Source organism: Suncus etruscus, chromosome 5, assembly GCF_024139225.1.
Source record: "Suncus etruscus isolate mSunEtr1 chromosome 5, mSunEtr1.pri.cur, whole genome shotgun sequence".
NCBI classification, from domain to species: domain Eukaryota; kingdom Metazoa; phylum Chordata; class Mammalia; order Eulipotyphla; family Soricidae; genus Suncus; species Suncus etruscus.
Genome location: NC_064852.1, coordinates 152,048,700 through 152,061,479, shown reverse-complemented (window position 1 = coordinate 152,061,479; position 12,780 = coordinate 152,048,700). Strand labels below are relative to the sequence as shown.

At 41.7% G+C, this 12,780-nt stretch overlaps 1 protein-coding gene across 2 annotated transcripts in view; it reads left to right on the top strand.

Annotated features, from left to right (window-relative positions):
• The window catches only part of VPS13B (vacuolar protein sorting 13 homolog B), a 724,212-nt gene that overhangs the window by 495,721 nt on the left and 215,711 nt on the right, over positions 1 to 12,780 (top strand). The gene's annotated exons all lie outside the window — the stretch shown is intronic.

The window sequence follows — 12,780 nt, the reverse complement described above, 5'->3', positions numbered from 1 at the left end:
CCTTTATTTAATTGTGTTCCTCTGTCTCAATCACCATTTTCTGTTTTTATTTACAGTCTAGTGAAAATCATTTTGTTGAGTTTTCTAAGACTATTGATAAAATGCAAACCTGTTCACCTCCCTATACCTATACTTAAAGTGTAGCCTAAATGATCAGAAAATAAGCTGCCACTGGAACTTCAATACTTGATATCTGTACTTTTGAAATCAGGTCACTGCTGGGCATGGATGAGGCATGAGTTAGCGCTCATCATAGGACACGGCATTTCATACACGTGAGCCAGTAGCACTGGAAGATATGCACATGTCTTGAATAGGGACCAGAGGACAGATCAGAGTATCTCTAATTGCAGTTCTAGAGTTACTTTATCGTACTTCAGTACAGTGAGTGAGATTTCCTTTTCTTTTTCTCCTTTTGGGCCACACCCATCAACACTCAGGGGTTACTTCTGCCTCTGCACGCAAAACTCATTCCTGGCAGGCTCAGGGGACCATATGGGATGCCAGGGATTGAATTCAACTGTGTGAAAGGCCAACGCCCTACCCACTTGTGCTATTTATTACTCTGGCTGCAGATTTGCTTATAATGAAGAAAATATATGTCAATAATTCAAAAGCATGCCCCTTTGAGTTATTGACTCTAAATTGATCCTATTAGAGGGGTGAAATATCTTTTATGTGCACCTGTGAAATATAAATATAAGGTGTATCATGTGTATGTGCTGTAAGCTGTGACTTACAGGCTATTTATGCCAGTAATGTGACTCAGTGAAAGTGTACACCTCAAAATCACGAAGACCTAGGTTCAACCCTAAACATCTCCCAGAAATAATAATAAAGGTAGATGTATACATTTTACTTACACTTCAAAATACCTGGAAGAGAAAATAAAATTTGATAAACAATATTTAGGGCTTATTCCTAGCTCTGTGCTCAGGGATCCATCCCGGTGGACTTAGGCAAGCACCCTACCCACTGTATTATTGTCCAACCTTGGAAACTTTATTTTTCATTCAAATAGTAACACTACCAATTATTTATATACACAGATGAAGAGATTAATAGCAAAGTTTTAACATCATTGTTCCCAGTTGTATGTTTCTAGATGGAGAGAGGAATGGTATCAGGTCTACTGATAATTTCCTTATTGTCCTTGGAACTCTGAATATCCTCTTCCATTTTATTGTATCAGCAATACAAAAAGTGTCATTTTTAGTAAAAAAAAAAAATTTAGATTATCCTTATATTTTTAAAACAAACTTTATATGGAAAGAATATATAATGTTATTAATTAGCATTGTAATGGGTCATAAATGTTGATGAAAATGTAGCATTTGTCTTTCCCTTAATCTCAGTAATTCAATATCAAACATCTAATTCAAAGGTTTTTGCCGTAATATTGGACATACAATAAAGTGATTCTTATTACAAAAAATAAGATATTATATCCTTCCCACATGCTGAGAAGCCTGTTGTCAGTTATCTATCATTGGAAAGGAATGCACTTAGGCTTAGAATTGTGCTTTTTTCTTTTGGTTTTTGAGTCACACCTGACAGCACTCAGGGGTTACTCCTGGCTCTACGCTCAGAAATTGCTCCTGGCAGGCTCGGGGGACCATATGGGATGCAGGGACTCGAACCACCGTCATTCTGTATGCAAGGCAAACGCCTTACCATCATGCTATCTCCGGCCCCTAGAATTGCTATTTTGTGTTAACAGTATGAATAATGTTTTACTTTTTCAAGTGTTAACCAGGATTAGGACAGTAGACTCTATCAGCAGGATTCCCCCCCCTACCTCCATGGTATGAGTCTCCCTTAACTAACCAGAAGTGAATAAACTTTCCTGCACTTGTCATATATAGGCTCATGGTATGTGGAAATTGGAAAAGGTCACTTCCAGGTTATGTCTGTCAGTTGGTGGCCAATGCAGATTCAGTGTTGTTTTCCAGTGCTCTGGCTAGCTCAGTTCTTTAGGTTAAAGCACCATTTCCCTTGTAATGTAGTAAGTGTGGCACTTCTCCCCTCTATAAATAGTCCATTCCTTGGAACTGAAACAGCCTTAGGTCTCTGTAACTGGAGTAGTTTTTAGCACTGGATTGTTTACTTTATAAAAATATTTGATTTAGACTGAGCTTCGTGAATGATGTTTAGAAAAATGCCAAAGTGTAACTCATGGAAGATGCCAGTAAAAACTGTAGTTGGAAGAGATGAATAATGGTGGCGTCATTTTCTTGGTAGGTGTAACCAACCCTGAAAATCCATCACTGCCATTTAAAAATTGTGTCCCTAAGAAGAAAGTCAGCTGCATTCAGTGGACCACACTTTGCTTCCGAGTATCTGCCAGAATCTTGACTGTCTCTAGCCTTAATGGCTTAATCGCTGACTTCTTTCTTAACCAGAAACAAGAGTAATCTTTTCCCGTGATTTTTATTTTTTAAAGCCTCTTTCCCAATTGTCAACTGTCCTTACCTGTCCTTACAGCTCATGACTTGGTAGGTGTGAGGGTCCACTCTCAGACCTGGCTGGGGCACCTAGCCATTTTTGGTTTGTTGGTTTCAGAGCCACACCCACTGATGCTCAGTGCTCACTCTTGGCTCTGCACTCAGAAATCACTCCTGGTGGCATTCAGTGACCATATGGGATATTAGCAAGTGCCCTGCCTGCTGTACTATTGATCCTACCCCAATACTTGTACTTTTTTGGGGGGCAGGGGTTCACACCAGTTGACGCTCAGGGCTTACTCCTGGCTATGCACTCAGAAATCACTCCTGACTTGAGGGACCATATGGGATGCCAGGGGATCAAACTGCAGTTCGTCCTGGGCTAGAGCTTGCAAGGCAGATGCCTTACCTCTAGTGCTACCGCGCCGGCTCCAATATTTGTACTTTCTTGAAGTTTGTTTTTTTGATGGTGACCACATCGGCAGTGTTCAGGCTCTGGCTCCTGGCTCTGTGCTCAGGAATCACTCCTGGAGGGTTTGGAAGATCATACGAAGTGTCCGGGTTTGAACCTAGGTCTGTCGTGTGCCAGGCAAACACCCTTCCTACTATATGCTCTTTCCAGCCCCAATGCCCACACATTTTAAATATTCTCACAGGGGTCACTATGAGGCTGAGGTGCTTCCCAAGGCTCATACTCTTTTCATGGCAACCTGCTCACACCTGCGCATGCAAGTGAGCTTGCCTAGCTGAGGTTCAGGCATGGCAAGTGGTGGTGTGCTGCTCACCAGAGTCACTTTCACCAGGACCTGTCCCTCTCTGTTCGCTAAGCAGTGGTACAGCCAAAGATGGCATTAGTGCCAAGATCACACACGAAGCAGATCTACCAAATGACTATGGGACCCCGGGAATTTGCATCTCAGAACCACACACGGCAAACCCCAACCCCAACCCCTTCCTTTGGGCTGTCCTGAATTTTTTTTCCATGCCAGACACTGAACCTAGGGCTTTTGCCACTAAGGCTATTTCCTGGCCCTTCCTGATCTTCACTGTGAAATGATGTTCCATAAAACCTTTAAATCATCAGGTTTTTATTGTGATTTAACTCCGATATTAGGCAAGTTCTTGGTAACAAACAAGTTGTGATGTTTTGAAACATCAGCTCCCAAAATGTGCTCTTATATAAAGCCTAAAGATCAATATAACAGAATAAAAAATATGGATTTGGTTAAAATAAAAACAAGTTTTATGATGAACAAGCAGTATTTAGGCCAATAAAACACATCAGATTTCTGGTCTAACTAGTATAAACAAAAGATTTTAGGACTCCAAGAAAATCCACTGAAACATTTTTTTTCTTCTTGATTAGGGCAGGGCCTTTTCAGAAATACTGGTTGCACTCATCCTTGATCCTTGTCATGAGGAAAATAGGACTTATCATTGCTGCTGCAGTGATCTGTTTGCACATGTACCTTCTGCTGTAGCAGAGCCGGAGTTGTTAAAGGTGATGGTACTAGAGGGCTGTCTTCTGGCCCTGGAAAGAAGACACAGTTCATCAAAGCCCCAAGTTCCACAGGCACCTCATGTGCCCTTCAGCACCCCCTCTGCAGACTCCCCCTTGTACAGGGTTCTAAGTTCACTGGGAGAGAAACTCAGGGCAGAGAAAGGAAGAAATCCCATCTGCTCCCCTCACCATAAGGCAGGGTATGATGAAGCTGTCCTGGAGCAGGGGATCAAAAACAGGGGATATAGCGAGAATCTGGGAACATGAGGAGATCAGAGGCTTGAGAAGTAAGTGAGGGTTCAGGAAGGCACCCAGGTCAGACTCCTACTTGTCTGAAGAAGAGAGACCAGGACAACGATGATTCAAAGGGTTGAACCCTTTGAAACTGTACGAGAGGCCTGGCTTTCATCTCAGCACTGCATGGTCAGCCAGACACTTGTGGGAATCATCCCTGAGCACAGAGTCACATAGCTTCCTCAGTTACCATCAGTAACCCTGAAACTGAGAGAGAGAGAGAGAGAGAGAGAGAGAGAGAGAGAGAGAGAGAGAGAGAGAGAGAGACGGACGGAAGGACAGACAGACAGACAGACAGACAGACAGACAGAGACAGAGAGAGAAATAGAACAGAACGGTTAATAGATCCTAGCATTCAAGAGATGTAGATTCACTGTTCAGGGCATGGGAGCTGGTCTCCAAGTGGAGTAGCTATTTCACATGAAGGCCTTGTCCAACAACATTGAACCAGGGCATGCTCTCTGTTGAAAAGGGTGTGTACACAAATAAAGCTGGAGAATGTAAAATACACACCCACCCCAGAAAGTAAGTAACTTCAACATGGGCTGCTTTCTCCACAGCAGTTAGAGAAATGTTTTTCTAAAGCTCAACCATAGTTTTATCTCTTGGTGAGTTTCCTCAAAAACTCGCCCTTGCAACGAAAGAGTACATCAAATAAAGCATTTATTTTGCACACAGCTGACCCTTATTCAGTCTCCAGTATCACAAATGGTCTCCTGAGCAAAACTAGCAATGATCCCTGAGCACTGCCTTGTGTGGCCCCCAAACAAAACAAGAAACAGTCAACTCTCCTTCATCCACCCATCTGACTGGCAATGTCTCCTGTGTTGGCACTTCTTCATTTTATCCCTGAGGACAAGAACATGACCATTTAGGCAGAAAGAGGGTGCTAAATGGAGACTAAGCAAACCTTATTACAGATCTGGACTCTTCATAGACTAACAAAACCATTGAGCACCTGCATGAGAATAGTTTGGAAATACAGGTAGGCATAAAAGAATAAGACGATGGCAATAAATAGACTGATCTGGACCATCATAGACATGCATCCATCTGTGTGGATGGGTGAGGGAAAAAGCTGTTGGCTCAGCTCCAAACTCTTTACTATTCCCAAGGTTTCTGATTAAGAAAAGACACAAAATAATAGAATTTTTAAATTATTTTTATTATAAGAGCAGAATTAAATGGTATTAGCAGAATAAGGACTGGAGTAAACAGCACAGTGAGGAGGGTATTTGCCTTGCACGCAGCTGTCCTGGGTTCAGTCTCGGGCATCCCATATGGTCCCACCAAGCCTCCCAGGAGTAATTTCTGAGCACAAATCCGAGATTAACCCCTGAGTATGTCCCCAAAACAACAACAACAGTAACAAAGATCAGAACTAAGACACACTTGAGCTGACCAAGGAAAACAACACTTGAATGAAGAAAAGGGAAGAAATTTGGTGAAAATTTATCACAAACTTCACACACAAAAAAAGAGCACAGAGGGATCAAAACCTAGATGTGAAGGCTTAAACTATTGAAACTCAGAAGGAAACGCAAGTAAATATTTGAACTTAGCTTAGGCAATAACTGCTCTCTGGATGGGTTGGTTAATAGGATTTTATAAGAGTTAAGAAAGTGAAAAGACAAATTGCCAGATAGGCAAAACTATTTCAGACCACTCTCTGTTAAGGTGCTTGTGTCATTTACCTGGAGTCTTTAGATAGCAAAGCAATAAATGGCCCAGCTACAAAGTGGGTTAAAGGGCTTGGAAAGTGTTCAAAAGCTGGAACATGTGCTTTGCATGAGAGAACCCTGTGTTCCAGCCCTGACACTTTCTAACCCCCTCTGAGCACCTCTGAGAATGTTCAGCCCCCACAAATGAGTGCAGTTTCCAAGCAGGCATCTTCAAGGAGCCAGACACATGGTGAATAAGAACAATTGTTGGTGTCCTTTGTCACCTGGGAAATAAACACTGAACCCTGCCCACCATGAGTTCCCATGGCAGCCTCACCAGTATGGCTACTATCGCCAATACAGCAGAGAGCAGGGTTGATGAAGAGATGGCGATCTTTGCCAGTGTGAAGTGTTGCTGTGGTTTGGAAACAGACTTGGAAGTTCCTCAGGTTACTAAACCTCGGGGTAACAACAGCTCCTAGATCTATAACTCTGGGAATCAAAACAGAATTTTACCACAACACTTGTACTGGATATTAATGGAGAATTATTTATAATAACTTTTTAAAAAGAAGTAGAATTAGTATTAGATAGATAACTGAAAGGTCTGGAACACATGCAAAAGATGGGTACAATTGGGTACAACCCCAGCTCTTTCTCTGAGTACTACAAGGTTCATTCTTCCCCCTACCTCAAGTACCAAGCCAGTAGTAGCTCCTGAGCACCACCAGATATTGCCGCCCCAAATAAAACAAAATACCAAGAGGTGGGAGCTACCCAGAAGACCTGAAGTGAAAAGTGGTGTAGTTTGACTCGGCCATAAAAAGGAATCTAGTCCATGGTGACATTGTGATTCTAGCAAGCATTAGCATGCTATCAAAGTGGACACAGTCTAACATGAAGAGTACATCAAATGAGTCCAGGTGCAGAGCATGTCTGGGATGGCGGAGAGTTGGAGTGGCAGGATTCGGTTGTGGGAGAGAGGTTAGTAAAGGAATGTGACTTAAGGGTATTGGATTTCTTGGGGAGTAAATAATAATAATAATAATAATAATAATAATAATAAGGTCCTAAAATTGTGATGATTGTGGCATAATTCTGTAAATAGAACAGAAAACACAGATGAGTTCACTTTACTAGACTTAAACTGAATTCTCTAAATTACAGATTGAAATATATCTTGGAGTGTTTGACAGAAATTGATTGGGATTGAAGTCACATTGCAGACAGACACATTTGTCTTGGGATAATTTTGTTTTGTAATTGTGCACTTCTCTCCACTTGCTGCCCCTTACCTACCACATGTATGTTGACAGCTCCATCAGATTTTCTTTAAAAGATGCTGTGGCTAAAAAGTAGTCAAAAAGGCTCTGGAAAGAGTGAGTCCAGAACTTCTTCCAGCTTCCATAGGAGTCTTGATGCATCAGACTGACCATTTGAATTTGGCCCAAACTCCCCGATTCTAATTCCATTTCAACATGGGGAAAATTGAATGGAGCTTTCTCCCACGTCTCTGCTCACAGGTAAAACTGAGTGGAAACTGTGATCCCTGGCCAGACTTCCTGCTTGATGTTGCAGGACTTGCTCTCTAGCTCAACTTCCTGCTCCTGAACACTATGGTTTGCTAAAGCAAAGTCACCTGGTCCCATCACCTGGCACATACATTTTTTTCTTTCAGTGTTTCAAAATGTGTTTATACAGTGCTGAAGGCAGCAGACTCCACCGCAGGCCTTGCCATCTAGCAGGGGATATACATTATAGGTTTGAAACAGCAACTGAAAGTTTGTCAAAGTAACATTGTGGTGAGAAACAGAGGAGAAATAGTCCTAGATACTTACTGTAGGCTGTGATTTTCTGATCAGCTCTGGAGTCTCACTGCCAGTACTCAGTCCATTGTCACTGTTTCTCATCTGTGATTGGGACCAGGTGGCTTTTAGGAGCCTCTAATTTTTTTTTAATCTTACAAATGGGAATGGTAACTTTGGAGCTGCCTGATGATCCATCAATATGTTGATCTAGAAATTAGCCTTGTGTATGTTCATGCACCTAGAAGAGGACCTGGCACATTCTAACGAGCCATTGAGTGCTCTCTATTGTTCATTGCTGTTACTGCTTTGCTATCATCTTGGGACCATACCTGGCAGTGCAGAGGGCTTACCTCAGACTCTGTCATCAGGGATTACTCCTGGTGGAGCTGAGGGAACCATCTGGGGTACTGCAGATAGAACCTAAGTCAGCCTCATTCAAGGCAAGCACCCTGTCTGCTGTCTTATCACTCCAACCCCATTGCTTTAATTGCTTTAGAACAAGGCTCTTTATCCAATGTATCCAATTGCAAATCCTTTTTGTCTAAGAATGGCAAGCAGTAAGGCAACCAATGCCAGAAATATTTCTGATTTGTTAGTCAGTTTATTTTTATATAAATTTATTTATTTAAATCCTGTGGTTTACTGAGGATACTGAGGATCTGTGATAATAGTAATAATAGTAATTTCTGGCATTTAATGTTCCAACACTAATCCCATCACTAGGATAACATTCCTTCCACCATTGTCCTCAGTTTCCCATCCTCCCCCAAGCCTGCTTCATAGCAGGTATGAATTTGTTTAATATTGCTTATTACTACTAGATGGTAATGAAATTATTTTTTAATATCATTAAGAGAAAATTTGTGAAAATTGTCATCTTGCAGTGGGGTCATTATGCCATTGTCTGAAAGTTTACTAGGCTGTTTCTAGTTGAGCAATCTGTGGTTGGTTTTGTTTGTTCAGCTTAGCTGGTTTCTATGATAGTTTCACATCTAATTTGATATATGCCTATTGGGATGCCAATACTAAAAAATATGAAAGTGTTGCATGACCCAATACAGCCTGGAACTTGTGGGAATCTGTGTAGCTGGATGATTGAGTTCATTGTGTCATCTGTGAGTCAATAGTGTAGCTTCCAAGGCTTCTGGAAGTTTGAAGACGCAAGGATATGGGGTGGTGGGCAGCTTGCCTTTACTCCAAGAAGCCCCCAGAGATCTCAGTTCCCAAACTGGCAAGCCTGGAATTTGGAGAGGTTAGGGATTTCTACAGAGATTAAGGTAAAGCAGTAAAATTCGGTCATTGGTGTGGCGGTAATTGTGGGGGTGTGTACATCCGAGTAGGCTTCATCACAGTAGGAGACTTGCCCCATACTTTTTCTGAGTGTGATCAGCTGCAAGGCCAATATGACCATGAGCTTTTAGAGCTTGGTTTATCTATTTTGAGAGTTCAATGAGTCTATGGCACTGACTGATGGGCAGATATAGCAGTGGCTCTAGTCAGTGGATCTTTTCATTTTCAGTCATACACATTCAGAAATCTTTTATGTTGGTAGTCATTTTTTTTTGTTGTTTTTTTGTTTCTGTTTTTTGTTTTTTTGATGCCACATTCAATTCTATGATCCATCTGGAATTGCTCCCCATAATTTAAGAAGCTGGGTTTGAGATTTTATCAAGAAATTTGATAGATTCATATTTTCTTAGCTACTATTGTCATCTAAATCATTATCATCATCATTCTCGTCCACATCTGCTGCTCTTGCCTCACCTACAAGTTTTTTGTTTTCTTTTGTTTTGTTTTGGGGCCACACCCAGTGACACTCAAGGGTTACTCCTGGCTATGTGCTCAGAAATCGCTCCTGGCTTGGGGGATTATATGGGATGCCAGGGATCAAACCATGATTTGTCCTAGATTAGCACGTGCAAAGCAAAACGCCCTATCACAGGATTTTTAAAAAGGGAAATGGACTGTTTGGGAACTTAAAAGTCCTATCAGAATGGGCTTTCAAGGAAAGAAAGCAGTAAGTAAAAAAAGTAAATGAAGTAAGTAAATGAAAGAAACATACATGAATAATGTATGTTGATTTCTGGTGATATACCACATAAACTCATTCATAAATAAAGGATTCTATTACCTCTATTACCTAGTTAGGATAAAGCGTAAAAGGCAAAATACAGTAATAACAAAAGGAAGCCAGCTCTTAAGAATCAGGTAAGGGAAAAGAAGCAGGAGGCAAAAGAATACTGGGCTCACACGGGGAGAAAGCCAGAGTGAGCACTGAGGTGGAACAAACATATGAGCTAAGAAACAGAAAAAGATGGTGGAAAAAGAGGTTTTAACATCTTCCTGAGATGACTCAGTAGGTCATGTCCTACATCGAATCCTCCAGATGTTGAGCTGGGCCATCCAGATTTCCCACATTCATCCAAGGCCACCACCCATATACTGCTTTCAGTCACACTCCTCTGGTCCATTTGGCCAAATGGCTTTATAATGGGCACCATGGCCAGCAACCTCTTTTTTACTCCTCTTCTCCATTGGGCTCCCCCTCTCCCAATTGTCCTTCACTTCCATTTAGTCATTCATTTGCTTAGAAAAATCTTAGTTTTCAGTTGTCTGTGAAATTAGCATGTGTGTACTGACTTGGAGTTTGTATAAACACAGTTCTCCAGGACTCCATTTTGGGTCAGCTGCTTCTGAGTCTTAGTTTTTATTGGTTTATGTGGACCAGGGTCATGCCTGTCCTCCCAGGTCATGCCCAGGAGACCTGGGGATGCTTGCTGGAGCTGCTCAGACAGCATGCCTAGCAGTTCAGTGCTTAGGCCTAAGGATGTGGTGTGAGGGCCACCAAGACCACACCTGGCCATGCTCAGGGGGGGGCTGTGTTGTACCAGAGATTGAACCTCTATACTAGCTTCCCAACCCCTGTTTTTATTTGCTTATTTTGGGGATTTCCACAGGTTAGCCATACACCCCCAGCCCTCTAACCATAACCCCCGTTCTAGGTCAAGATGCTTCTGGCAGGGGTAGCAGACATACTCAGCTTTACCAGGTGAGTCTGCCTCTGGTTGATGTGGTCAAGAGGCCCTGCTCTAAGGAAGACTGACCTTGGGTCTCCACCTTGCCATGTGTGAAGTCTTTGCCTTCAGCCTCAGCATCTGCGCTTCCCATAATACCTCTCATCGGAGCCAGACTAGAGATCACAGTTTCCATACATTTAGTTATACTAAGCCTTCTCTTTTGTCCTCCTCCACCCTTTTTAATTTTTTTTTTCATCTCTTTCAGTATCTCGACTAGAAGGCTTCAGATTTAATTGATCCTTAGGTCTACTTTCTCATTAGGCACCTACATGAGCACCCTGAAAATGAGGCCTTTTATTTGTACTCTACTATATTCATTCTCTACATGTGATGAGTGCTTACTAACTGCCAAGCACCATTTGGGTACTGGTGATAGAGAAAAGTTACAATGACCCCAAAAGTCTCATTTTCATGAACATGGCTTTCTAGTAATACACATGTTTATAAAATGTTTTGGGCATGTTTTGAGAAGAAAAGACTAGAAGTGGTTAGTGGTGATGGGGCAGGAAAAACAAAGACCCATAGAAGAAACTAGTCAGGGAGGGCTTGTAATTAGCCAGTCTGCAGTGGAAAGAATCCATGAGAATAGAAAATACAAAGGAAACAGCAAGAATGATTAACAAAATACAGGAATAATTAGGTATACTTAATGTGTGCCCTTTGAAAAAGAGCAAATAAATAAAAAATTGCAATATAGAGACGCTATTTGGAGGAGAAGAGTTTACAGATTATGCTCGTCTTTCAGCTGTGTCAGTAATAATGGAGCATCTAAATAGAAATGCACAGTGGCAGTTAGAAATATAGAAATTTAGTAAGAGCCTTGCCTCCGTTTTCCCCCTTCTCCAACTCAACTCATTCTGTCAATCTCAGCTGTTCCAAAGCTAAAGCTCTCCAGAAAATCATCTGTGTCAGTCATTGGTTTTTCTCAGGATGCAACATGACTTCATATCTTGGCTTAATTTTTGTGCTTTCCAAGTGTTCGCTAGAATGAGGCATAGGTCCAACCCCAGAAAACCATCTTAATCATAGCCCTTCCTTGGATGGTTCTTAGCTGCCTGGGGCTTTGGATTGCTGGAGGAATGAGGAAGACAGTGTGATTGAGTGGAAGGTTCTGTAACATTGACCATGACTGTGCACTTCATCTCCTAACATAAGTTGTTCACTGTTCACTGGAAAAATTAATAAATTTTGAAAATGGTAATTGTTTTTGTTTTATGGGTTTTGGTTTTGGGGCTACACTTGGCGGCGCTCAGGTTATACCTGGCTCTGTCCTCAGAAATCACTCCTGACAAGCTCTGGAAACTATATGGGATTCTGGAGATCAATCACAGGTTGGCTGAATGGAAGGCAAGCACTCTACCCACTGTGCTCTTACTTCAGCCTGAAAATGGTGATTGTTAAAGGTTTGGCATGACACTAACTATACACCCAGGAAAATAATCCATTTCTATTCTTGTAGTTGTTCAAGCAAGAAATAATAAAGAAGAAGCAAAACAACACTTAAAATTACTTTTTACTTTTGTTTCACATAATGGTCACCATCCAGTCCATTAACAAATATGGGTGTGTTATATCTAACAGTGAAATAAATTTTCGGGTTTTTTTTTTTTGTTTGTTTTGTTTTTTTGTTTTTTGGGTCACACCCGGCAGCACTCAGTGGTCACTCCTGGCTGTACACTCAAAAATCGCTCCTGGCAGGCTTGGGGGACCATATGGGATGCTGGGATTCAAACCACCATCCTTCTGCATGCAAGGCAAACAGCCTTCCTCCATGCTATCTCTGCCCTTAAATTTTCGTTTTTGACTTCTACGCTAGAAGGCCATCTTCATGAAAGCAGAGACCTTGTTTCTGTAATACCCAGGCCAGTTCCAGCACATAATGTTCAGTAATTATTGGTTGAGTCAGAGAAATAGTACAGGTCAGTTGTCGCTTCTACTTCAACCAATTGGTTGGATTGGGTGGGGAGTACTTCCTGTTTATTAGCTTGAAGAAGG